General features: G+C 44.3%; 1 protein-coding gene and 1 non-coding gene across 2 annotated transcripts in view; one reads left to right on the top strand and one right to left on the bottom strand.

The window, feature by feature from the left end:
* LOC118158714 (CUGBP Elav-like family member 4) overlaps positions 1 to 25,982 on the top strand; it is a 926,766-nt gene that overhangs the window by 434,509 nt on the left and 466,275 nt on the right. The window lies entirely within an intron of this gene.
* LOC118158720 lies at positions 12,592 to 12,696 on the bottom strand. Its single transcript, XR_004746885.1, has one exon. It is a non-coding gene; the product is annotated as a U6 spliceosomal RNA (small nuclear RNA).

Here is a 25,982-nt window from a genome sequence, read left to right as displayed (position 1 = left end):
ACTGCCCGCTGGATGTTGTAGCAGCAAGTTTCTCAGATAACCCCTTTCCTACTAGGAGGAAAAATAACTGTCCTAACTGAAACCAGGACATCCACAAATATCTGGATATGTATACATATTGGTATGCATACATGTACATAACGTGACTTAAAATATGCCAGACTGCTGCACCCTCACACAAACACACATGTCCTTCACATGCACAAATAATGACATTTTTCATGAGATCAATGTACTGGGAGTGAAAAAACAACACGAAAAAGCTTGTTTGATGCTAAATTCTTAAGCATACTGACCATCTAAGGGTAAAAGAAACAGGTCTTTAAGGACCTGATAGGTCTGAAAATGTCCTCCACTAGTGATAAAACCTCAGCTTAGTGAGAGAAAATCTTCAAGAGCCAGGAAAGGAAGCATAACAGGATTTCATTTAGGTTCTCTAATATCTTCTTTATTTAGAATATATATTTGTTATCTTCTCTCACTCTTATTTTGCTGCATAATAGTTTTGAGTTGACTTGGCAGAAGAACCACAGATTTTGGGTGGGATACATGTAAAAGCAAGTTCTCTCTGCTGCTGTGCTTGAGAGCTCTCTCCTGTTACTGAGACAGATAGTGATTTTTGGTCTATGATGATATTGAAATCAAGATATATCAAAAGTTAGGAGAAACAGTTCTAATCACCCCATCTGGAAATACTGTACGGCTTTTACTGGAAACTGGAAAATTCATGTTTCAGAGTCATTTACTAGTAGCCATTGTTTGCTGTTTTTTTCTTCAGAAGGCTTACTATATGTCTAAAAATGTGTCCAGATACATATCAGAACCAGAACAGGAATTAATGAGGATGTTTTATGTTTTTTTGTTTTTTTTTTTTTTTTTTTTCATGTGAGAAGTCAAACTGTGTAGATCCAGTTACTTTAACGAGCCAGATCCATTGAGTTAGTGCCATTGAGGCAATGCCATTGAGTCAGACCGTATTCTTTCTTGGTAAATAAGCATCCACACCATATAACCATTACCACATTCAGCCTTCAACAGTTAGTGTTGTTTACTTATAAGCAGAATGGTTAAGACTAAATGCGCAGAGAAGCTATAATATCTTTATGCCTTTTCAGTTGTGCCAAAAAGGGGAGAAAAATGAAGGTCTTTTGGTTAAGAGAAGCCCACAGATGCTGCCAGTCCAACACCTTTCTCTACTGAAGTCATGGATATAGAACTAATTTGAGTGGCTAATATGTTGTTTTATATCAGCTTTTATATTTTTGAGTGGCTAATATGTTGTTTTATATTTTGCAGCAGCTCAGGAATATCTGTTAAATCAGAGATAAGGTACCTCCTGCTACCACTGCTGCTCAGAGGGACCTTGTGGGGAGGAAGCAACAGTGGTGACATGGCTGAGCAAAGTGGGGAGTGACAATGTTTGGAGGAGATTTTCTCAGGAGGGGGTGTTTTTTTGTTGGTATAGACAGGAAGCTTAAGATGTTATCTGCAGGCTACATTGTGTGCCATTTTAAACACAGTGCTCTTAATAAATACCAACAGCAAATCAGGACAAGAACAGATGCAAGTTGTTTCAAGCGACTTCTGTCAAGTGAACAGTAATGCGCCAGGATTAGTGGCAATCCTCTCCATACTGCAGAGAGCAAGTCACCTGCAGATGAAGTGCTCCAGGCATTGCAGAGGGTTTATCAAGGGGTCCTTGATATTTGGAGCAGATGTGCAGGCTGCAACATTATCAGCAGCTTTTCAATTTAGCCCTCTCCTGCTGACAATTGGGTGGCAGCTGTGATGGCGGTGGGCGGCTGTTGATTTTAATTCCAGAAGCATCCATATGAGTTCATGTCCAGACTGCTCCCTGCAACCCCATGGCGTTGCTAATGCAACCGAATGGACTGTTAATAACCAAAATGTTAATAGCTCGGTATTGGCAGGGCAACAGTTTGAGCCAGTGAACCATTAACTTCAATTCCATTGGATGCAATCAAAGTCAAGGTGCAATGAGGATGAAAAAGGCAATGGCAGCTATCCCCAGTGTCAACTTCCTCCCTCACGTTCGGTGTTCCTTGAAAAAGCCAGCTCAGAGGATAGCCCTTTCCAGCACCATTTTGTTACAGCAGTGCTAATATCTTAAGGTCCATCATCCTTCTCTCCATCCTGAGGAAGGGAGTAGGTGTGTTGCTTAGCTCTTTATATATTAAGAAAGCATCTCTTGCATATTCCTAGATATGGACCCTATTGGATCGACAATGCTGAAGTGCTACTAGGCCAATTCTTCCTTTGCCCTTCAGGAGCTTTATGCCATCCCACCGGCTTAAGACTGCCTAAAAGCTAGAATTAACCAACGTTATTGAGTTACCAAGTTCAGGGAACCCTCACAGGAGAATCAGCTGTGCTTTCTGTAATAGCACCGTCAATGCTGGTTGCCAGCAGAACCTGTCTGGTCTCTGGCATCTGGTCTGAATTGCTTTGCATGTTAGCACTAGCAGCTGAGTCCCTGGGCACCTCAAAGGTTTCTTCCAGGCACAGACTGGGTTGCTTGCTAGGTCCTTGTCCATAGCATCTAAATTTGTATTCCTAATTCAATTTGAAGGAAATGTCCTTAGTGAAGACTGTTCTGTAAGACTTGTAGACTGATGTCCTGGTTTCAGTTAGGACAGTTATTTTTCCTCCTAGTTGCTGGTAGGGTGCTATGTTTGGGATTAGGATGAGAAGAGTGCTGATAACATGCTGATGTTTTAATTGCTGCAGAGCACTGCTTACACTAAGCCAAGGACTTTTCAGCTTCTCGCTCTGTCCTGCCAGCGGGCAGGCTGGGGGTGCAGCAAAAGCTGGGAGGGGACAAACCCAGGACAGCTGACCCAAACTGGCCAAAGGGGTATTCCATACCATCTGATGTCATGCTGAACAATATATAGGGGTGGCTAGCCAGGGTGGGGGGCCGGCTGCTCGGGGTTGGGCTGGACATCGGTCAGCGGGTGTGTGGTGGTTTTACCGTGCTAGGCAGTTGAACACCACAACTGCTCTCTCACTCCCCCTCCTCAGATGAGGAGGGGAAGAAGTAAAGGAAAGAACAACTCACGGGTTGAGATAAGGATGATTTAATTAAAGAGGGGAAAAAAATATATATATATAATTAAGGAAATATTATTAATTAAACAATTCAACTAAAGGGAAAAAAGGGAAAGGGGAAAAGGGAGGGGGAAAGGGAATAACTAAACAAAACAAGGAAAGGCTATGTGGAAGTGCAGAGGAAAGAAATTACTCTCTACTTCCCACAAATGAGCGACGCTTGACCACATCCTTGAAGCAGGGCCTCAACGCACGTAGCCGGTGTTCGGGAGGAGGACAGACGTTTTTACAACGAGAGCCCACCCCTCCCCTCTTCTTCCTTTTTCCACCTTTTATTGCTGAGTGTGACATCATATGGTATGGAATATCCCTTTGGTTGGTTTAGGTCAGCTGCCCTGCTGATGTTTCTTTCTCACTTTTTGCCCACCCCCTAGGAGGGTCAGAGAGAGTCCTGATGCTGTGCCAGCACTTCTCAGCAGCAGACACAACACAGGTGTGATACCACTGCTGTTCTAGCTACAAGTGCAGAGCGCAGCACTGTATGGGCTGCTGCAGGGAAAGTTAACATCCCAGCCAGACCCAGTACAGGGTGGTGAGCAATTGCATTGTGCATCACTTGTTTGTACATATTATTATTATTAATATTATTATTATTATTTTCTATCTTAATAAACTGTCTTTATCTCAACTCACAGGCTTCACTTTCCCGTTTCTCTCCCCCATCCCAGAGAGGGAGGGGGGAGGGTGAGCGAACGGCTGTGTGGTGTTTAGCTGCCGGCCGGGTTAAACCACAACAACTGAGAAATACTGAAATTCCAGAAAATGAAGTTAAAAGCAGTATCTGACCTTCCATGGAAGCCATTTCTGAAAAGCTCTTTTCTAAGAGTTTTAAAGAGGTGTCTAAGATACTTAATGAAATACATATTGTGGTCTCTTTCAAGCTGCATGGTGGGGTCTTACTCTGATAACTTTTGCCGTAGAGCTCCCCTCTTGCCCCACTTCCATCTCAGATAACCTAAGTAAGGGGAAACCAGTGTAGAAGCCCTCATTAAGTGAATTTCCAGCACAGTGAGAGGGTTTGTATGGACTTGTAAATTTTCCCCCTGCTCATTCTGATTATATGTCTTACAGGAACTTCATTTTTTACCCCCCTCTTTTTGTCTCTTTACCCTACAAGCAAAAAATGCTGCATTCCATGAGACTTTGTAACAGTCTGCATTTTCCAATCAGTTTTTATGCAGTATGTAAAATAACTTAATCAGACACATGCCAGGCATACACACAGATCAGGCACACCTGAGACTGAAGTGCATCCTGTTCATAAAGAGAGATATAGTGCTGATGGCATTTCACAGTGAGGTATCCAGGGACCATCACATGGCTTGATGAGACCAAGGAAGCTCAATAGACTTTCCAAAGCTAATCAGTACTTAATGATCTGGAGAGATACGGATGTCCATCACCTCTGCTTCAGCCCCTCTGTTCTTCCTCAAATTCTTAATTAACCTTTAAGGAGATGATGTGCTGATGAGTTTCCTAGGATATTGCATTGATTTTCTTCACACATGCACACATACATGCTTGTGCACATGCTCACACACCACACACTCCAGCATGTATATAAAAGAAGCTCTGGTACAAATTCTCAGCTCCAATACACTCCACACAAGGGCTCTGCTGATCAATGTTTATTAATGAAATGCTGTTTTGAAAATTGTTAATTGATGGAAATGTACAGAATGTTGTCTGGAATTTAACCTTATTCATCATTTAAGTATGTTGGAAGCTAGAGCATGGTGTTAATTGATAGCACAAAAACAAAGTTGGATCGTTCTGCTGTGGATTTGAAAAACAAAATCATATGCGCAAAGAGAGGGAGAAAAAAACTGATTAAATATAAAACTAAAGCAAAAAAGTGAGAGAAAATGGATCCAAAGCTAGTGTCATTTTCAAGATGACTCATTTTGTGCCGATAATGAAGTAAAAATTTGCTCGTGCACTTATGTAATATTTTACTGTTATGTCGTATTTAATCAACACTGAGTTTTAACAAGCTAAGTAGAAGGTGGGGGGAAGGTGCTACCAATGGAGTGAAAACAGATTAATAAGTTTTGGAAAGTTAATAGCCAAATTTTCAGATTAAAAAAAAAAAAAAAAAGGCAAGAAAAAAATCAATGATGTTGGTAGCTGAAATCAGCAGAGAGAAAATGACAAATGGAGAATGCCTTACTTAAAGTTCACTTAATAGCAATCTAAATATGTGGTGATAATGTAGTATGCAATGTTAACAGCTGCACTCTTCCAAGCTTGCCTAGATGCTTTCAATGACTATTTGTTCTCCAAGTCATGTGGACTTGATTAATGAAAACTTATCTCCCCGGGTACTCATTTAGCTGACTTATTACAGTTGGGTCAGATCTGGAAAATGAAATAATTGAAAATGAAAAGAATAGAATAGAAGCCCACTTCCCCGCTCTCCAGAAGCTTGGGGTTATTATGGAGCCAGGTTGGCCATCTAGATCACCAAAGGCAACCCAGAGCTGGCAGTTTAGTGACTGTGTTCTTAGCAATGCTTACACCCAGCCCCGGACATTAGAATCTGTTTAATTGAGCAAAATAAACATGTTAATCATGATCCTGGGGATTAGCTTGTAGTCTGATTGAAAATCACTGCAGCATTTTTGGCCACCCGAGTTGCTCTTTATCAGAGCTGTTTTCACACGGAGATTAGGCACCGGCAAGGCTCTCTGAAGTGTACCCAGCACACTCCCGAGGGCTCTCGGGGTCAGTGGTGAAGTACCTTGCAAACAAGCTCCTGGCGTGGAGCTCTCAAAGAGGCCCATCCTGGTCTAGCAGGGAGAGCATTAACTCAGGGATCGGCATCCTTGGTTCAGTCCCTTTCTTTACCCCAAAGGGTAACATGACTGTGAGGTGACTGTTGTATTCCCCTTGCTTCTCCTTCTCCCACCCACTTCTCCCTCGTTCTCTCCTCTTGGCATGGAGAAAGCACTCTCTTGGTGGAAGACTGTTCCCGGGGCATATCCATCTCTTCCCTCCGGCATGGATAAGCCCCACCAGAAAGGCTGGGCAGAGGACAGTGCTCAGCTTCTGCCAGGAGACAGAGGGCTACAGGCTAGCACGGTGGGATGCTCTTGGCCTTCTTAACTCTGAGATTGAAGTGCTCCCTATCTGTCTGAGTTAACACTCAGTGCACTGCTAACTCCTGCTTTCCACGGGAGAGAGAAGTGCCTCTAAGACCAGTTAAACTATCAACATTCAGCCCACACTGCCTTGGCTGGGGACCATGACTTTACATGACAGAAGGTCAGCATCCAATCCCAGGTGACTTTAAGTAAGCATCTAGTCTTGGCAAGCCGGGACACTGCAGGCTTTGTTTGTCTCCTAGCCCTAAGAAAGCTGTGCACAGGGGCGATCGAAGTGGAGGCACGAAGAAGCCGATTGCATCTCCACTTCTGTTTTCGTAACAAATAGACTTTAGTCAGGTAGCACTAGTGGTGGTGTGCGTGGCACTAGCAGTTCCTGCACAGTGTGATGCACTGAGCTCACTGAGAGACATTCACCTACTGAATTGAGTAGCTCACTTGTCACTAGCAGGTGCTTGTTTGGAAGCAGGGTTTATTCCACGCATTTTAGTCAGCTTTGCCAGAGCAGTCATGCACAAAAGACATTCACTCGTTCCCTTCCTGTTCCTTGGTGTTTCCCTCCAGTGACTAAACTTCTGTGTGCCCATTAGCGTAAAGCATCAGCATCCCATTGTGCTACCTGAATGGCACCCTGTCAATAAATAAATAAATAAATAAATTTAAAAAAGACTCAAACCTGACTGGAGAATCTGTCTCTTTATTAAACTTTTCTTAGTCCTTATGCCTCAACATGTAATGTGTTGATTTTATTCCTTTCCTTCTCCTGCTGTTTCCATGCCCACTTCCCTCCTTTTCCCTCCCTCCCTCCCCACTCATCTCTACACATATAAATAACCAAAAAAACATGTAGCTAACCATGCTGTCTCAGTCCCTGCTGTGCCAATTTCCCATCTGCTGCCTCCTTGCCCCATGCTGCAGATTGAACATGAGCTCCTGTCATGCTGAGTTGAATAGGTTGCATGCCTGTGTTGGAAATTACACACATGCTCCAGCTCACTGCTGAACTGGGACCTGGGCTGGGACATTGATGCGGTGCAGCCAATGGCCCCTTTATAAGTGGGGATCAGACTCCATTTCACAACGCAAATGCTTGTGTTAATGAGACTAATAGACGCAGGTTTAAAAGTTGCTGAAATAGCAGTGTTGAGAGCTGGCTAACGATAATGTAAAAAGGGGTCTCTGTTTGATATTCCCGTGACCAAGCTAAAGGCTGCTGGCTGGTATGAGACCAAAATGCATGTCGATTCAATTCCCCATGCTTATCCTGGAGCTTCTCTGGAAATGGAGCATTTGCTGAAATGGAATAAAACAGTCATTAAAAATGCTAGTCATAAACAGTGTGAACCTTCATATTCACCTGCCAAGACTTTGGTAGCGACTCAGCAATGTCATTCCCTAAGCACTGACTGTTGGGTTTTAATGACGTTGTTCTATTAGAGCTGTTCAAATCAACCATTTGAGAGCTGTCTGGCTGCTGTAGTCAAAATAAGAATAATAATCTGACCTCAGCACCCTTGGCCATCTCTTTGTCATAGTCCTCTTTGGAATCAATTATTCATAGCGTCTGCATGCTGTATATAGCCTGCCACTATTCCTCCTACAGTTCTTCTGGGATCAATGTAGCCTTCCTGAGTGTGAATGCTTCTTCATGTTGCACTGACTAGTAGCTTGATTCATCATCTAAATACCACTGTGGTTATGGATGCTTTGTAAATGCTTGCATGCCATGTGGTTCCTAGTGCTCTACTCCCATGAGCACTGGGTCGTCATGTGTCTTACCTCCTTCATGCTTTATTACTTTGACTGTGTATGTCTTTGGTAACCCATGACTGAAAACACCTAAATCTACCTCTCTTTGCTTGTAATTGTCTCTGAGTTGTCAAATGTAAAGACTTTCAGAAATGTCATGATCAGTCCAACAGGACTGTGTAGTTCCCATGTTATCAGAACAGTTAAAGGTCCACTTCTCCCCTCTCATTTCTCCTAAAGAAAGGCAGATGGATAGCTTTTTAAAAGTCAAAAGACAAGTTCATGCTGGTCTCTTATGGCAGATCTCCCTGAGAAATGATCATCTTCATCTTGGTTGACCATCATCTTGACAGTTAGTGATAGTTTCAAAGTTTAGAAAATGAACTGAGTGAACTGATCCCCAAGACCAAGAAGATGGTGTTATAACTAAGGGCCAATTCTGACATCAGTCTTCCAGTCTCCTGCAACTGAAAACTCAGTTCAAGCAAAGAAATGTCTTATTCCAACATTAAGGCTTTAAATGCCACATCAGGTGCAACACAAACAGAGAGAAATTAGGTCTGTAGCAAATATACCACAGAATCACAGAATAGTCTAGGTTGGAAGAGACCTCCAAGATCACCGAGTCCAACCTCTGACCTAATGCTAACAAATCTTCCACTAAACCATATCCCTAAGCTCTACATCTAAACGTCTTTTAAAGACCTCCAGGGATGGTGACTCAACCACTTCCCTGGGCAGCCTATTCCAGTGACTAACAACCCGTTCAGTAAAGAAGTTCTTCCTAATATCCAACCTAAACCTCCCCTGGCACAACTTTCGCCCATTCCCCCTCGTCCTGTCACCAGGCACGTGGGAGAATAGACCAACCGCCACCTTGCTACAGCCTCCTTTAAGGTACCAGTAGAGTGCAATAAGGTCGCCCCTGAGCCTCCTCTTCTCCAGGCTAAACAGTCCCAGCTCCCTCAGCCGCTCCTCGTAAGACTTGTTCTCCAGACCCTTCACCAGCTTCGTAGCCCTTCTCTGGACTCGCTCAAGCACCTCCATGTCCTTCTTGTAGCGAGGGGCCCAAAACTGAACACAGTACTCAAGGTGCGGCCTCACCAGAGCCGAGTACAGGGGGACAATCACTTCCCTGGACCTGCTGGCCACACTGTTTCTTATGCAAGCCAGGATGCTGCTGGCCTTCTTGGCCGCCTGAGCACACTGCTGGCTCATATTCAGCCGACTGACAACCAATACTCCCAGGTCCTTCCCTGCCAGGCAGCTTTCTAACCACACATCTCCCAGTCTGTAGCTCTGTTTGGGGTTGTTGTGTCCCAGGTGCAGGACCCGGCACTTGGCCTTGTTGAACTTCATACCATTGGCCTTGGCCCAATATAAATATATAAACAATTCCATTTATATATATATATCAATATATAAAATTTTTTATTTTATATATATCAATATATAAACAATTCCATTTAAAACTGACTTGAAAATGCTTCCTTTCCCCGTAAAAATTTTGACAAAAGCAATTATATGAGGTTCTTAAAATTGTCCATGGAATATTCTGATTCCATAGATAAATAATAAGTGAATGCATAAATAAATAGTTATTTTTGAAAAGGCTACCATGTGAATAGCAATTTAGTTAGCTCATGCTCACATCTTCTTCCATAAACCGTAATTCTATATTAGATTACATGGGTATGGTACATATAATAGTCTTTAGTCTTAGTGGAAAAAAGATAGTTATACAAAGTATACTGGGAGGTTTAATAAGTTTGGAGAAGCCATCTCACAAGAGATAATGATGGCAGCATAGGAAATGAAAACTTCTTCTGGTAGCATCTCCAGACTGAAATCTTTGGGGCATTCAGGATGTACAGATAAAAAAGTGATTTTCCATTGATACAGATTTATTTCATGAAAAAAATAGAACTCGTACCCTAAATTTCTGTGAAAATACCCCCTAATTTCATACAAAATAGTGATTAAGACCACTGTTATAGGCACAACACAGGGATGGGAGAATGGGTTTCTTGAAGAAGGGTGGTCTACCCACCCCTCCCAACATTTCTTTAGCCAAAGAAGTGCTGTGAGAAAGAAGGTTGTCCCAGCCTTGTGGAGGAGCCTCAGTGAGATCCTTGGGATCTTTCTGTTGGTCTCCAACTCATGTACTGGAGCAATCTTCCGAGTTTCTTGAAAAATTGATCTCTTCCTCCAGTTCCCCATTCCATACTCCCAGAACTGTCAGTGAGACCACCAGGATTTTGTGCAGCTTCTGATGTCCAGCATTGACATGTTGCATCCCCTTGTCACCAGAAAGACGATCTATTTTTTCCATTGTTACCAGCTTGAATTTAATTCTGGGCAGTGCCCCTGAGGGAAAAAAAAAAACAAGAAACAACTATGTCTCTCCCATCACTATCCCTATAGTTATCCATCCCCTACTGCAGCAAGAGACCTGCCACTAGCAAATCCCCAAACCACTCATTTATTTCCAGGGCTGGGCTGTGAAGCCTCATTGTTCAAACATAACAAATCCAGCAACTTCATGAGTTGAGCTATTGCGGATTTTTCCCTGTGACTGCAAATGGGAATGGTCTGTACAAATGAAAGCCCAGACCTCTGCTATTGCAAGTAAAAGAGTCTGGGTGAAATATCTACCGAGGAATATATTTTGTGTTTTCTTTAACTGTCCATCCTAGAAAGTACTGAGTGATAGTTGGATGCTCTTAGGAGGCACTGATAACAGCCTTATATTTATGTAGTACCTTCCGTCCAGATGGACCCCCAAAGTACTTTATAAACTTTACTAACTGGTTGTTCCAGCTCCATACATCACCTTATATCTATCCATCTGTTTACAGCTATAGCCATAGAGAAAGCATTTCTCTCACCACTAAAAAGTGGCTATGGTAAGAGATGTTTAAGAACTCACATCATTGTGGAGTAACATCTTCATAACCTAGCTCTGCTTCTTTCCTGTAGCTCTGCTGACTTCAGCAAGAATGAAAGCTGCTAAGGGGGGCACTGGATGAAGCTGCTAAGGAGCCAGATCAGAAAAAGGTGGTGATGGTCATGTAGCAAGTGGTGGTGTTGGTTATCTCATTGCTGCCCACTGCTGTGGATGTTAGGAGTCTATGTGGGGAGACTCACAAGTTCATGGAAATAAAGTCAGTGTTTCCATGTAGATAAAAACCACATTGGTGTAAGGAAACTCCTTGAACTAATGTAATTTCAACCTGAGAGGATCTGTAGAAAGCATCATATGTTTGCCCTGTTTCTGTCTTTCTTTTGGTGTCCGTTGATGGGCCCTGTGAGAGAGACGCTAAGCTAGACTCATTTTCATCCTGACTTACAAGGGTTGCTCCTGTGGTCTTAAACTGCCCAATGAGAATAACACCAAGAGTCCCGTGCCATCCTGTGGCCATGATGCGACAGGTGTCCGTGTTGTCGGTCAGTCAGCTTAGTACTCAGATGATCTTGGTTCCACACCCAGCTCTGTGACAGGGATTTGCAATTGGAAATTGAGAAAATCACTTTTAACAGACCTAGCCCCCTTACATCCCAACTGGGTTTTGGATGTTTGTGGATGTCGTCCTAGTGCAATGTTCACAGAGAGGACCCAACAGAAGGGCTTCTTGGTTGGGCAGTGGCATCCCACTGGATGTCTGAGGGTGTCAGCTCTGTTGTCTCTTTCTGGCTTGTTACAAGGCTGATTTGCCCAATTTCTTACCCTTGCTACTTCTATTGCAGTAAACGTCCCAAGTTGAGGCTACCATGTCTGTCCTTGCGCTGGCATAGAGCAAAGGGATGTTCATTGGGCTGACCAGTTTGCAGGTCAAATAACTGACCTGGGAGGAGGGAAGAAAAAGTGATGGGGAGAAAGCAAGGTGGCGAGGCACGTGCTGTGAACCCGAGGGGACGGGTGTGCTGCTCCGCTCTGCAGATGAAATGGAAAAGGTTTACTCAGCCCTGCCTTGTCTCAGAAAAAATGTAAACAAGATGCGCATGTGTCACTTGGAACAGTTGTTTGTCAGTTCAGTTCACGTTTGTTTTGGATCAAAATTAGACTCTGGTGTGGTGGTTTTACTCGGGTGGGCGGTCGAGCTCCACCACAACCACTCTCTCACTCCCCCTCCTCAAAGAGGAACGGGGAGAAAATACGATGAAAGGGGCTCAAGGGTTGAGATAAGGACGAGGAGATTGTGCAGTAATTATCGTGATGGGCAAAACAGACTCAGCATAGGGAGACAGTGAGATTTATTGCTTATTACTAACGAGCTAGAAAGCGAGAAACAAAGGAAAGAAACTTAAAGCACCTTCCCCCCCATCCACCCTTTTCCACCTCCTTCCCCCGAGCGGTGCAGGGGAACGGGGGAATGGGGGTTATGGTCAGTCTATAGCGCTTCTTTGCCGCCGCTCCTTCTCGGTCACTCATCCCCTGTGCTGTGGGGTCCCTCCCACGGGATACAGTCCTTGCTGAACTGATCCGGTGTGGGCTTCCCACAGGCAGAAGCTCTTCAAGAACTGCTCCAGATATGGGTCCGTACCACGGGGTCCATCCCTCGGGAGCACACTGCTCCAACCTGGGTCCCCCACGGGCAGCATCTCCTGCCAGGATATGGAACGCTTCACGAATTTGCATGTCATCCTTGCACAGGGGCCATGCTAATCTTCTCTGTATCGTTCCAGTTTTAGTATATGTGCTGCCGAAGCGGCCTGGAATCTGCTCCGGCAGGGGTCTTCCACAGGCCGCAGCCTCTGTCAGTGCAGGTCCACCTGCTCCACCGTGGTACTCCATGGGCTGCAGGGGGACAGCCTGCTTCACCGTGGTCCTCACCACAGTCCGCAGGGGACTTCTGCTCCGGCACCTGGAGCACCTCTCCCCCTCCTTTTTCACTGACCTTGGCGCCTGCAAGGCTGTTCCTCACTCCTCTCACTCTCCCAACTGCTGTGTGGTTCAGCGTTTTTTTCCCTGTCTTAAATATGCTCTCACAGAGGCGCAAACAACATCACTTATTGGCTCAGCTCTGGTCAGCAGTGGGGCCCTTACCAAACATGGGGCAGCTTCTAGATCCTTCTCACAGAAACCAGCCCTATGGCCCCCTACTACCAAAACCTTGCCATGTAAACCCACTACATCTGGTAAGTTCCAGTTTGTATTTTGCTGTAGGAGGCATTTAGATTAGACAGCCCCTGCTCTCCTGAAATACACCCAAGGATCTGAAACGATAGTGCATGGTCAGACTATGTTTTTCTGTTGTTGGTTTCATCCAGTGGATATGTCCTGACAGCAATCTATATTTGTGTGAAATTAGGATCCATCCAGCACCCAGTAAAAAATCTAAAGTAAAAGATTAATTGTTAGACATATTATTTATAATTATTGTGTGATGTTGAGACTTTGTTTGGAACAGATGGGAATCCAATTAGCTTAGTTCTGCCTTTGTCCGTTGGATGAGACATTAATTTCAGGGCCACTCTACCTTGTCTGAGTAGCTACAAGAAAAGAAATATGCCCATGGAACTTTGCATTTTTGAGATGGTTTGTCACATATATTTTGTTTTCTCATGAAAGGGCACTACTGGCTGCTAAGCAAGAGTAGCAGTGTTTACATATAAATGTATATATAGCGAGAGGCACATATACATACATATGCAGACACACAGAGTATTTATTCAAGGGCAAGAGTCCTCATCAGGCTGACTTTCAACTGAGTAATTCTATTAATTAAGGCTGCAGTTACCGTCCCCCTTCAGCTTCCCCCACTTTACCCCTTCTCTTCTTTCTCTGTTGCAGCTATTATTGTTTTTAATTAACGTCCCAAAATGTTCACTGTTGACTATAACAAGAGGAGAGAAAGACAAAAGGGCACAAGCGAGGAGAGGAGCTCTGGTGAGAAAGACAATTTGTTTGGCTAACCCTTTTAGAAAAAGGCAGGCTTGTCAATAATTTCTCATCAGGATGGTGTCCCATAACCAGGGGAGGGAGCAGGAATGCTTTTCATTGGGGCTTTTCTCCCAGGCAGGAATAATCGTGCCTACAGAGAAGTCTGAGAGCAGCCTTCTGCTTGGAGGCAGTTCTGTTGCACATCTTCTTGCAACATTTCTTCAACTCTTTTAATGTCTCATTTTTTTCTTTGTTTTCTGTTTTTTTGTTTGTTTATTTGTTTGTTTGTTTTAATTTAAGGTGTTATTAAGCCTTAGACTAAGAATCACCTCTCAGTCTAACTGTATTTTTTGTACTGTATTGATCGTAAGGTTACTCCTCCACCAAAAATCTCTACCCCTGGATTTTAAATGTTGCTTACAACATTTGAAGTAATTCCTGTACTTTAACCTTGATGTCCAGACCTCAAAGTTAAAAGGTATAATGATTCAGGGTTCAAGATCGCCCCTCTGTTCTTCATCTTTAAAGCAGTTTAAAATGATTAATCAATCTAACCCTCAGAACAGCTGTGAAGGATGGTGGTGGTGGTGATGTTCATTGTAGGGAAACTGAGATATAAAAAACAATACGGGGGCTGAGATGTAAGCACAGAAGCAGCACTGGCAAAAAGGTTGACTGAAATTGTGCATGTATGTATATGAAAGGTGGCTTTTCAGCCAAAATAAGCACTACGAAATGCATGCCTTTGTGGTTGCTGTTTTATTTAAGTTGAAGTTGTCTGAGTATTGACGAAATACCAGGGAAGGGGGGTTCAGGAAAGAAAAATCAGCTTTCGACTAAATGAATAATGGGTTTGCATTTTCAAATGTTATCATTCTTTATGGAAAATAATCAAAATGTTTGCCAGAAAGTGGGGGAAAAAATGATTCGCACATTTTAGCTTTTGGTGAATTCTGCTCCTCCTCAGCCTCCTCCCTGTCTCTTCCCAAAATGTGTGCAAGAAATTAAAAGCGTCAGCGACTTGAGTGTTACGAGCCCAATCCTATCTGGCTGTGAGCAGATCTGAGGTTCTAAAGCCTCCAGCTGGCATCTGCCAGATTTTCGAGGCAAGCTGCAGAGCTGGAGCCCACCGCTCCACAGGTCCCTGATTCAGACTCAGTGGCTTTGTCAGGAGGGTAGTGACTACTTTTGCACAGACACAAGCTGGCAGTTTTCTGAACCACTCTACACAGAAATCCTTGACTCCCATTCACATGCGTCAGGTAGTGCATCTTATTTCAAATTGCAACAGCTTATTTGACTTTCAAATGAGAAAACTAAGTATAGTGAATAGATGAAGCGATAATCAAAACATCTTTTTCCAGGTTTTCGGAAACTGATTTTGAAAACCGAAACTCCTGAGCAGTGCTGCCAATTCTCACAATAACGACAACATTCACTAATCTGTTTCCTAAATCTCCTGCCTTTGGAGTCAAGTGAATTGGTGCTGTTTGGCACTAATAATTATATATAATTTAAGTTTCTATCTACTAGTGTTTGTAGGAAAGGTGGAAAAGCATTATTTTAAAATGAAAAAAAAAAATCACAATCTGAACATTTTCTGATGTTCTAATGTTCTAATTTCTGGATGAATTCTGTGTCCTGTAATGTACCCCGGGATGCCTGGGGGGGATGTGGCTGGGGTGTTCCCATTAGTCTGGTTGTGTCTACATTAGCATGTTTTAAGCAGACACCAGGGAACAGAATATCCCCAAAATAATGGCACTGAATAAGGATGGGTGAATGCTGTGGAGATAAGAAGGTCTAGCAGCATTTCATAGGGGATTTCAGGGACTTTGCCAGGCGATTCCAGAACTTCAGGCCTTGTTTGCTTATGTTTTTGGTTTAATTATCTGGAGTGAAAGGACATCTTTGCTTTGTATTTGAACAGCAACTCATCACCTGCCCTCCCTAACCTCAGCTAACAGCATTATCCCCTGAGGTCTAGTGAGGAAGGCCAATGCTCTTGTTGCTGTAGGTGACAGGTTCAAACCCTCATAATCATCCATGACAGCACTTGTTATACTTTTTTTGTTTGTTTGTTTGTTTTTATGAGACTTTTGTGACCTCTGCTTTCGGCTCCTTTATATGGCAGGTATTTGGTTTCTGCTCCCCACCACTTCCAGTTCTTGTTTCTCTTCCCTCTCCCTTCATCAGTGGTTTTTGATCTGTTTGTCTGCCTTAAACTGTTTTCCCTAGGTACTTGACTCTCAGTCATGGCCAGACTTTCAAATCTGTGGTGTTAATCTGTATTGGAAACAAAGCCAGCAGCACGGCCCAGCCAGGTGCAAGCACTCTCTGTGGCCTGGGAACGGGGACTCACACAGCGGGCAAAGCCATGTCCCCTTCCTTCATTTCAATGGGCATTTCCAGGGCTATCAAATTAACAAGAAGCCACCTTAACCCTGCTCCCTCATCAAAAAGCCCTCTTCTTTCTTGCAAATCAGCATTTACTGGACTCTTATCTTAGAGGGGAAGTAGGTAAAGGCAAGGAAAAGTGCAGCCCTCGGGAGCCATGCTTGCTGGCAGAGTGCTCTACTGGCTGGCACCAGGCCTGAACTGCGGGGCGCAGGCATGGCAGGGATGAGGGCGGCACGCCATGGGCTGGTGGTCACCGGCCGGTGGCAGTGAGGGGCAGGTGGTGGCAGAGGGAGGGCCTGTGTTGGTGCAGGGGATACTTTGCTGGAGGCAGGCATGCCTTGGCTCCCTCATGCTGATGGGTCAGGCTCTGCTCATGTCAGTTATGGGCTTACTGCAGTGTGAGGGAGAGGGAGGCAGGTGGTTGCATTATTGTTGTTCCTGCTGCTGTTGATTTAATCTTTCATGGGAGATTATATAAAACAGCCTCGCTATGAACCAGAACATGCCTCTGGGGAATATGATGACAGCATCCATATCTTAAAAAGCCATAAAATAGAGACACGCTGTAGAAAGTAGTCATTTGCTGTAATAAGAGCAGTATGACAGCCAGGAAAGATACCCTATTGTGACAAGCTTGCACACTAGTGCAAATCTGAAGAAAATTACATTTAAAACCCCAGATATTGCCATGCTTGTTATTTTAAAGAAATTTCCTCCTGTAAATCACTTCTACATCCAGAACAAAGCCCCTTAACCCTTAGCATGCTGTAGCCAGTTCCTGATGCTTCCCAGCTGTGAGTCTTAAACTAATTTCTCCTGAAGCCCCCATCACAGAGAGCCTCCCCCAGAACAGCAGCTCCCCTGCATTTTGTAGGATTTGTATCTTGGCATACTCCAGCCCATGTGGGTCCTGACCTTGGTGGGTAAGCAGGCTGCTGAGGGGTTTTCTTCCCCCCCTGGTCTCACTCTGATATTACTTTCTGAACTATATGTAGTAGATGTACAGCTTTTTTGGGGGTCTTGCAGCAGCTGAAGCAGGAAGAGAGGCTAAGCAGAGCTCTGTGACCACTCAGGCACACAGGGACAGAAGCAATCTCTGCATGTTTGCGGAGCATGCTGCACCGTGGAGCAGGATGCTCATTAGGAATAGCTGTATTTGCACCTGGAGCAAGGAGCACCGAGCACCATCCGGTACATCACGCATACTGCAGCTGGGAGATGGAGCGGGAGAGAGTTTCCTCTCGCTGCTCCTCCGCTAATCTGCTCTAAGAATTCAGACCACTGAGCTGTAACTACCTTGAGCCACACTTAGAGAGCTGAAATGTCACTTACATCCCTGCAGCTGCTTAACAGAAGAACAAGAGACTCCCAGGTGTGACTGAGGGTGCCTCAGCAAGGTGATGCTCAGGGTCCTGTTTAGAGCCAGCAAACGGAAATCACTGGGCATGCTGCAGGTCAGGCTTTCCAAATATGTGCCTGCATACCTTGGTTTCCCCACTCTGATCAGTGGGCACATGATGCCAGCAGTCAGTGCCTTCAGTTAGGTTTTATTAATGAGCTCCAGGACCATTAAATTGATAGATCCTGGAGAAGTGTCACTATTACAACCATCCACAGCAAGGGAAAGCACATTCCCAAGCAGGGAGAGTGTGGAAGGCCCTAATGAGCAGTGAGTGGAGTACTTGCTTTGTCGCTGCTGGGCAGCCGTGCCCTGACAGAGTTCCTGTCCAACCAGGGACGTACATCCATTCATCATTAGTCCTAATGCAAGCCGGGGAATTTTAAAGCCAGGGCTAAATCAGACCATCTTAATTTTCAGGCTTAATGCATTGCATATTATCCATATCCTTCCTATGGGATTTATCTTGATTAAGTGCTAATTTGTAACTGGTGGTATACCCAGCGAAGTGACTGATGAGAAGGGTGCCTGGGCAGAGAGGCCGCGTTTTTGCAGCGGTACGGGCTGGGGATGGGAAGCACTGTTCCCACTGCAGGCACACAGGCAGCCAGCACATTTTATGCACATCCCCATCAGCCTAACAGGCAGGCCATCTGGAAGGGTTTAGCTTGGGTTATTCTTCAGCTATGGTGGAAGCCAGAGGTCTGCTGTGAGAGAGGGGAGCAGATTTGTAAAGGTTTTTGGCCATACGTGAAGTCTGCCCCCGGGGCTGTTGCACAGCCCTGTCTGCGCAGAACAGCGTGCGCGGGTCAGCGAAGGTGCGGATGCTGCAGGTATCCAAGCATACGGCAGCTGCTTCCACCTCCCACCTTGCTTGGCTTCGGTTGCATATTGAACCCCTAGATGTGATTGCAGTCCCGATTTGACCACAAAACGGCTGGGAGGGCTTTTCCAAGGAGCTAGGAAGCTGTGTTTCAGGCTTTCACTCTGCTGACCTTCACTTTGGGATGAGAAACAAACCTGCAACCTCCACGAGGCACACCAAGTCTCGGATCAATCTATATCAGCATGTAGATTTTACAGCATTTGAGAAGAAATGACCTTTAAACGGAAATGGGTTCTCAACTTTTGCTATCGCAGCACTGGCATTTCACTAAAATAAAAGCCTTTATTTCAGCTGCTGCTTTGGTATCTGGAGCTGTGTCTGGTTCCATAGCCACCTCTCCCCCACAAATCATAAAAGCATGCCAAATATATGCAATAAACCAGTCTTACACCCAGAAACGTGCATACCCAGAAGTCAGGTCAGGTTACTTCACAGTACCATTTTAAAGGAAAGTAAAATAAAACTTTGCACAACTTTCTCTGGCAGAGCAATAGTAAACCTAAGGAAGGTATCCAAAAGTCTTATTTTTTATCTTTTGCCATACAGGGATGTTCTGCATTAGCCACCAAACCATAAAACAAAAATTCTTTGGGAGCCAGAACATGTACCTCCAGTAATCGAAAGAGAGGCAAGGATCTGACTAATAGATATTATGTTCCATTATATGGTCTTGAAGTCAATAAACATTAGGTTACCTTCATGCAGTGAAAAAAAGACCAGATTTATTAAAAAATCTTATCTGGAGGGTTTGCATTTCAATAGGATGTGAATTTGCATATTTTAACAAAACCTCCCATCATTCTGTCTGATCTGTGTTCAGTTGGCCATACAGATCACTTTATCTTGAATAGATTATCACCGGTTTAATAAACCCTTTATAATATGCAGGTATAACAATGGTACTTCACTGGATAAAGGCAGTATTAAGGTTCTTTTCTGGAAATAGGGGTGGCCCAGCTAGTGATTAACTTTATACCTCTGTACATCCCTGTGCTGAATACATGATTGAAGGAGAGTATTCCCATTATTGGCATTCAAAAAAGACCAGCTCTTCAGAGCTCCCGTTAACCCATGGCAGCTGTGCAAACATGGGAGGCAACAAAGCCAAGGCTACCGAGGATGTCACCTCCAGCAGTGGCCACTGCCTCGGACGTCAGGAAAGGTAACACTCTTCCCCCCGGCTGAGTCCCTCTCCACGCATAAGTGTTGTCAGCTCCAGGATGTTTCACAGAGGAGACAGATGGAAGTAGGGTTGGTGCACTGCTCAGCAAAGAGCCAAAATGCTTCTAGGTGAATAGCTTACTCAGTTTTCTACAAAAACACAAAATTATTCTTTGTGTTTCCTCTCAGTCTTTGACTGATGCCTTGCTTCCACTTCCCAGACAGAAGCTCATCTTCCAGTGCCTGCCCTTCACAAGAGAAGAGTCCATCCCACAGCTCCAATGCCCTATCTTGCTGTCCCAACACATTTGTTTGGGAGCAGCATGTTCATTTTCACATTGCTCTGCAATTTTTTATGTCTATGTTTTTGTTTCTTTATTAATATCTATGAATTGACTTGAACAAAACTCATGCTCTTCCCCTCTTGGGCACCCAGTACAGAGCAGGCAACTGTGACCATTATCTGTCCAGGCACAAAGCTTACACAACCCCCGGGCTACCATGGCATTAAACTTGGCTTGTAGGCCCTAATGAGAGGCAGTGTTAGCTCAGGACCAGTTCGTGGTCACACAGCGCTGGGATCTGGGCTGCCTCACATCTGACCATCTGGGAGCCCAGGAATGATTAATTTTGGGGTTGAGTGTGCGTGCATGCATGAGGAAGAGTATGTCACACGCATGTTCCCCAAGATACTCTTGTGAGCAACCAGGACTTTTCACAGTTTCCCCCTCCTCTGTTTTCTTTTCCTCTGTTCAAGCTGTGTTTGTGATTGCTTTTCCAAAGCTCCCATCATGAGCTTTTTGCTTCTTGAGAGCCAACATGCCAGTGTGCTGTCTGACAGTGGGAGCACAGCAAGGCTAGTGAATAATTGAAAGTTATTGACCTATAATAACCTGGCATTATTGAACATAAATTATTTAGTTAAAACACACACACGCACACACCATCTCACGTGAAGGACCTGAATCTTGAATTCCCTTTGTCCAGCTGTTGTGGTTTAACCTGGCCGGCAGCTAAACACCACACAGCCATTCGTTCACCCTCCCCCCTCCCTCTCTGGAATGGGGGAGAGAAACGAGAAAAAACTGAAACATATGGGTTGAGATAGAGACAGTTTATTAGGACAGAAAAATAAAATAATAATAATAATATGTACAAAACAAGTGATGAACAATGCAATTGCTCACCACCCGCTGACCGATGCCCAGCCCAACCCCAAACAGCCGGCCCCCCACCCCAGCTAGCCACCCCTATATATTGTTTAGCATGACGTCAGATGGTATGGAATACCCCTTTGGCCAGTTTGGGTCAGCTGTCCTGGGTCTGTCCCCTCCCAGCTCTTGCTGCACGCCCAGCCTGCCCGCTGGCAGGACAGAGCGAGAAGCTGAAAAGTCCTTGGCTTAATGTAAGCACTGCTCTGCAACAAGTAAAACATCAGTGTGTTATCAACATTAGTCTCATCCTAAATCCAAAACATAGCACTCTACCAGCTACTGGGAGGAAAATTAACTCTCTCCTAGCTAAAACCAGGACACCAGCACTGGCTCAATCGAGCTTGTCACAGGGGGAAGAGGGGCATTTTGCCCCAGCATGAAGTTACGGGAATCGAAGCCACATTTCTAATGGTGCCTCAGTAAGATTCTTGTGGGGAATGAACGCAGTACCTGGAGCAGCAAACTAATTGTCCTGAGCCTTTACTGAAAGCTGAACTTCAGCAAAGTTCACAGCTTTTAAGACTGAGGAGGACAATTTCCATCAAGCAGCCTGACCCCTGTTGTAAGGCAGACTAGAGACTAACAGGTATCAGGACCATTAACCTGTCGTCCAGCCAGAGCGCAACATTTAGGGAGAAGGAAAAGCATCCAGTTCTGATGTCAGACATCCCACTCTCCAAGTATTTGTTGGTTCTGCTGAGCCAGCTCTTCCCCTGCAAAGTGCAAACACTGGTGTCAGCTACCTTCGGAGACACAAAATGCTCCTTGCCCTGCCAGGGCTCAGCCTGAGACCCCCAGGTGGATCTACAGAGCCAAGCATCCCCATGTCCATGTGAGACCTCGCCAGCTTCCCATGTCTGAATGGAGCCCTGTAGAAGTGCAGGTGGCTGGGCTGGGGAGCTTGGCTGGGTCAGAAAAATATGTGAGTGAGTAACTTTAATTGAGCCAGATTTCTGGACTAGTTTGAGTCCTGCCAGCTCCACAATGGCCACATGCCCTCCTATGCCCTCCTCAAGTGTTTGAGTCAGGACCTGAATTTAGTGGGTGGCCCTTATTATGGGAAATTTCAGCCTAACTTTTAACAGATGAAACTTTGCAGCTTGGACCTGTTCCTGATTACCTATCAGTGCTCAGCAAACATCTGTAAAAACCTCTCATTAGCTTTGTGGGTGCTGTTCTCTATACACGAAATAGCCAGGGTAGCTGTGCCTGGCTTACTCACTTTGCTCTTTGGGGTCAGAGGGACATAGAACACAAAAGAAAGGATCACTTTGATTTCATATTTGCCTAAGCTGGAGCTCTTGAGAAATGTTACAAGAACAAAACTTTTAACTCTCAGTGGTGCCAGCACAGAAGCAGCTATGAATTGGAATTTACAGCACAGAAGAGTGCCAAGATGGAGGGATTCGTTCCCTTGTTCCCCAATTTTCATGGAAGATGTTTCCTACCGGCTCCAGCAGACAGCAGAAGCCCCCGGAGCTGCTCCCAAAGTCCAAAATCACCAAAGCCAGGCCATTGGTGAAGTCAAAGGTGCGATCCAGCCTGTGCACTAAGTACTAAGTGCTGAAGTAACTAACTTCATTTTAAGTACCTAATGAAGCAGGCTTCCCAGAGTAAACCCTTAATTTCCCCATTTGGAAATTGGGTCTGCACAATTTATATGTCTAAATTTAGGCAGTCAAGAGCTCCCTCTGGAGGACACCAGGAAGCCCATTTCTCTGCATGGGCAAGGCCGGGTGCTTATTTCAGGAAGGCAGTTTCATGAGATGGCTGGGATTTAGGTGCAGGCAGAGTCCTTTCATTAAGTAGGACTTTTCCCCTTATTTCCTGTTTTCTGTGTGGTGTTACAGTTAAACCAGGAGGGTAAGGCCAGCTGCAAAGAAGCAGTACAGTTTCTTTCTTAAGTCATGAAGAGCTTCCCAGCCTCTGGAAAATCACTGGGAGAGGTGGGAGAAGTGCAGTCTGATCTGCATTTGCAACTCATCGCTCGCTCATGAGAGCAGCCCCAGATACCTGACTGCAGCGGTACATAACACTGCTGTCCAAGATGGCTTCCAGCTCTGCCCTTCCTTCCCCGCTCTGTAATTGACTATTATACTGGTATTATCTGTGCCTTGATACCTTGGATTTATGGAGCTTCTAACAAATATAAATTCCCCTTTGCACACACACCATTTAATCAAAACCTTGCTGGTTTAAGCAGTCTGTTTTATTAAATTACCAACCTATGAAGCCATTAACTTAATTAGAAGCAGCAGTTCTGTAGTCTTGAACAACCAAGGGGTAATATTGCAAAGGTATACATTATGCAGAGCATGGCACATTATAATAATACTGAGAGCTTATATAGCATTTTATAACTTCATAATTTTGTAGGAATAATATCTAATTAATCCTCACAATGGACCCTGAAGGTAAAGACCTAACCCCTTTTTCCATGGAGGAAACTTAGTGGGAAAGAAGATGATAGGTAACAGACTTTAAAAAGAGCTCATGGTTGTATCTTTTCACACTCTGCATTCACAGTAATTAGGGTTCAGACTTTCCAAATTGCTCCTTTTCCTCTGAGAAAACCAACATTTAATAAACATTTATTAAACAACATGTAATAAAATTTACTCCCTTTCTGGTCTCTGTATCATAGTGTGCAATGGCTGAGTTTATTTTAAATCATCTATTCTTTGGGACAGGGAGGGGGCCCCAAATGGACATAGAAATTGTACAGGACTAGGTTGGACTCACTGCACTGAAACATCTTTGGTAACGGCCTGTAGTACTGGCAGGGGTTGACATCTTGTGCTTCTGGATGCTTTTGGGAATCAAATGGGCATGGCTTAAAAAGTCAGTACCAATTCCTGGCCCTCACTGCCCACGACAGTCTTAGGCCAGGAAATTTTCCTTTTCACTGTCATGTTAGAAACTCCAACCAGTTCTCCTGTATCACCTCAGTTATGTGATCTGATGGCAAATAACAAGGGTGGTCACAGGAGCTCATCTAACTAGGCCTGCAGCTCCCTCACTGGAAAACTCTGATCTTTCAAGCAGAGATTACAAAAGTAAAGGGGTTCACGTGGGAAAACTCATTTGTGGGAAAGGAATTCGCAGGTGGCTTTGTGCTGTTTCCCACATCCTTGTATTAGAGATAATGAGGAAATAAGCTAGAGACAAGTTCACGGAGAAGCTAGACCAATTATAAATTGTTATCATTGCGTGCTGTAGTTAGTTGCCTATATATACTCTGTGAGAACTTGCAATAAAGGAGGACGATTATACTCGCATCGAGGTTGCATCGTTACTTGGGACCGTTTCCCTTTCCGACATCTGGTAGCAGAGGATGGTTACTCGCCAGATAGTCCAGCTCGACTGAGGTCTCCGAGACTGCGGTAAGCAGCTAGAGGAGGGGATTGGGAAAATAAACGGCTGAGAGGGTGCTGCTTAGCAGACACGGGTCAGGGTCGCTCCCTACCTCTCAGAGGAAGCACAGCCGTGAAAGTGGAGGCTGCTGCATTGTTGCTCGCTGGAATACTCTCTAAGAGAGGTATCGAGACAACCAAAAAGAAACTGATCAAATTGATCAAGTTGGGACAACGATGGGGACATTTTAGAGAGTGCTTCCTGTTCCCTGTTACGGAATGGCGGGAGTTTGGGAATACCATGTGGGAAAGGACTATAACAGGGGATTCAAAAGATGAAAAGGAGGTGAAAACTGTCTGCGAGTTGTGGCGAACGGTATTAGAGACACTAAAGGCTATGGAGGCGGAGAAGGAGGTTGCCTGCGCCGCGGCCCAGATGTCAACACTAGGGGCGGCAGCCCTTGCAGAACTGTTACTGACTTTTAACGCTCATTGCGGGTGAGAACTCTGGGGATGCCCCTCTAAATCATGAGGAAGTCCCGCCGGACCCACCATCGGGCAAGGAAAAGACGGAAGTTGGCGGGGCCAGGTCAAAGCAGAGATCTGAGCCGCTTGCGGAAGTAACACCCCAGGACACCCGGGGGGACGTCCTGCACCGCCCACAGGAGAGGGAGGAGAGGCGTGCCGACCTCCGCCCTCGGCTCCGCCGCTGCTGCTGCCCCCCCGCCACCCCCGGGCCGGCCCCGAGCCTCCCTCTCTGCTTCGCTCCGCTGCGCCCGCCGAACCGAGCGGCTCTGCCGCTGTTGCTACCCGACCCCGCAACCTCCCGCCCACGGGCCGGCCCCCCCTGAGCCCGCCAGCCCCTCTGCTGGTGCTGCCGACGGCAGCTCGGCCAAGGCTTCAAACTTCCTACCCCAGATCTGTGATAACTCCTTATCGTTTCTACTAAAAAAAAAAAAAAAAAAGAGACAAAAAGAAAAGAAAAAAAGGAAGAGGGGGGGAAAGAAAGAAAAAAAAAGAGAGGAAAAGAAAAAGAAAGGAAAAAAAAAGAGAGAAAGAAAAAAAAAGGAAAAAAAAGGAAAAAATTGGAAAAAAAGGAAAAGAAAAAGGAAAAAGAAAAGAAAATGAAAAGAAGAAAAAAGAAACAAAAAAGAAAAAAGAGAAAAAACAAAAACAAAAAATAAGGGAAAGAAAGAAAAAAGGAAAAAAAGGAAAGAAAGAAAAAAGAAAGAGAAAGAAAAAAGGAAAAAAAGGAAAAGAAGGAAAAGAAAAAGGGAAAGAAAAAGGAAAAAGATAAGAGAAGAAAACAGAAAAAAGGGAAAAAGAAAAAAAAGAAAAAAATAACAAAAATAGAAAAAACGGTAAAAAAGGAAGAAAAAGAAAAAAAGAAAAAAAAAGAAAAAAATAAGAGAAAGGAAAGAAAGAAAAACAGTGAAAAAGAAAAAGAGAAAAAAAAAGAAGAAAAAAAAAAAAGGAAAAAATAAAAAAAAAAAAAAATGGGAAAAAAAAAGGAAAAATAAAAGAAAAAAAAGAAAAAAGAAAAAAGAGGAAAAGAAAAAGAAAGAAAGAAATAAGAGAAAGGAAAAGGAAAGGAGAAAAGAAAAAAGGAAAAAATGAAAAAAAATAAAATGGGAAAGAAAAAGAATAAAATAAAATAAAATAAAATAAAATAAAATAAAATAAAATAAAATAAAATAAGGAAA

Source organism: Oxyura jamaicensis (assembly GCF_011077185.1).
Source record: "Oxyura jamaicensis isolate SHBP4307 breed ruddy duck chromosome Z unlocalized genomic scaffold, BPBGC_Ojam_1.0 oxyZ_random_OJ72400, whole genome shotgun sequence".
Lineage (NCBI taxonomy): Eukaryota > Metazoa > Chordata > Aves > Anseriformes > Anatidae > Oxyura > Oxyura jamaicensis.
The sequence above is the reverse complement of the archived record's forward strand: the minus strand, read 5'-3'. Positions and strand labels throughout refer to the sequence as shown.